The following is a 2,361-nucleotide window of genomic DNA, read 5'->3' as shown; positions in this document are numbered from 1 at the left end:
GAATATACACCCATCCACCCCCCTCCGGGCCCACAGCAAGACACTTGGCGAAGGAACACGCGCAAATCGCTACTAAAGTTACAACCGAAAATGGCAGCATAACAAAGTTCGTAGCGCTTCTTAATCACCCAATTATTGCTCTGATGTTTCCCTCACTAAGTCACAGTCCGTGTGCCACCCCCCCCCCCCTCTCTCTCTCTCTCGGTGTCTTTGTCTCTGTCTGTCTGTCTCTCTCTCTGAGAGAATCTAGTCACGCTCGGCTTTAACATTGGTAGGTTTTAATGTGTGATTGCTTGGACCTCTATATATCAGTGTCCGCCTGTCTGTCTAGCTGTCCGGCGCCTGCCGTCCCTCCATGCGGCATCTCTCTCTCTCTCTCTTTCTCTCTCAGTCTCTCTCTCTATTTTTGCATAAGGCCTAGTTCTGCATCATCTAAATATCTGTAAAAGGCCTGTATCTGTCTGTATGTCTGTCCGTGATTCTGTACTGATGTATGTCTGTCACAGTCTGTCTGTCATACTTTCGACCACTTATAACTGCGGTGTCATTATGGGCCGATCTACTTGTAATTTGGCATGACACAAACACTAGGTGAATCAATTTTTCATGCGTTCTTTTCTCATAGCTCGGGCGTTTCTCGAACAAGTCACTTCAAATTTGGTGTGATTGAATTTGGATATGACTTTTTGTATATGTTTCTGAATCCTGGTGCCAAATTCCAAACGAATCGCTGTATAATCGTTGGAGTTATGATCGAAAGAAAACACGTGCGACCCAAGAACAATCATAGCCGTGATTATCTCACGGCGAACTCGGTTCGACCGTCCCAGTTCGGGCAATATTATTTTACTATTATTATTTAGCGCTCTAGATACACTCCAATTGGGTACCTGTGCAAAGATTGTGTTTTTGTGTGATTTCTTTATGTTTTCTATATGTTTGTGTTGTTTTTACTTATTGTTATTCTGTAAGCGGGATTTGCGCTACCAAAAAAAAAGTAAATCAAATAAAAGTGATGAAACGGGTTCCTGACCCAATTCAGGGACGGGGGAGAATATGGGCACCGCCCGAAGATGCATGGACGGGTTTTAACGGCGCTAGTTTTTGCACAAAAGTGCGTAAAATAAAGAAAGAAAGAAACATCTGATGTTAACGCGAACACAAGTGATGTGGCATCACTAATAAAACATAACAGGGTGACGTGCTCGCTTGCAACAGCGTTTGATCAAAACAAGTTAATCACTATAGAGCGCGAAATGAAAACCGCGGGCTAGACGCAATCAGTCATTCTTTTATCTTTGTTGACTTAGCTCCGATCTCCCCTGCAGCAGACAAGTAGTTTTAGATTGGACGCAAGCTGCACCCCATTCTGAAACCCGAAAACGATTTCATTTGGAAGAGAAAGACGGATGGAGTGAGTGCCCTAAGAGTGGATGATGGATGAGTGAGTGAGTGTGTGTGTTTGTGTGTGTGTGTGTGTATGAGAGAAAGAGAGAGAGAGAGAGAGAGAGAGAGAGAGGGGGGGGGGAACAGGGAAAAGGGGAGAGCGAGAGGACAGAGAGAGAGCGAGAGCGAGAGAGAGAGAGATGGGGAAGGAGGAGAGAGAGAGAGAGAGAGAGAGAGAGAGAGAGAGAGAGAGAGAGAGAGAGAGAGAGAGAGAGAGAGAGAGAGAGGGGGGGGGGGGGGGAAGAGTCCATAGCCGTAATGCAAGCACAATCAATCATTCCTTTATCTTGTTGACTTTACCCCCGGTCTCGTCAACACCAAGGAAGTAATTTTGAATCTGATCACAAACGATTGGTGCTGGATTGGGATTCTGTTGGAGAGAGAGAGAGAGAGAGAGAGAGAGAGAGAGAGAGAGAGAGAGAGAGAGAGAGAGAGAGAGAGAGAGAGAGAGAGAGAGAGAGAGAGAGAGAGAGAGAGAGAGAGAGAGAGAGAGAGAGAGAGAGACAGAGAGAGACAGAGACAGAGACAGAGAGACAGACAGACATCCGAGTTTTAACAAATGTTGAGCATGCTTCAGTGTCAATTCTGAGAAAACATTCCAAGCTCATAATTCTCAGCCAAAGGCAGATTATACTTCCTTAAATAGCAGGTTTCAAGTGTGATAGAATCGATTTTCCCGTCATAAACAATATATGTTTTATTTTTCCAAGAAAAGGTTGCAGTTTGTGTGTGCGTTTTTTTGTGGTTTGGATTATTAAATTTAGAACTGTTTGCACGCAGTCTGCTGGAGTGAGTATCTTCACTATTGTTGTTGTTGTAGTTGCCTGTGTTGTCGTTGCTGCTGCTGCTATTGTTGTTGTTGTTGTTTACTTTTCTGCTCCACAATATTCGCACACATGAATTCAAACTTCCCAG

Source organism: Littorina saxatilis, linkage group LG4 (assembly GCF_037325665.1).
Source record: "Littorina saxatilis isolate snail1 linkage group LG4, US_GU_Lsax_2.0, whole genome shotgun sequence".
In the NCBI taxonomy this organism is placed as follows: Eukaryota; Metazoa; Mollusca; class Gastropoda; order Littorinimorpha; family Littorinidae; genus Littorina; species Littorina saxatilis.
Note: the sequence above shows the minus strand (reverse complement) of the source record.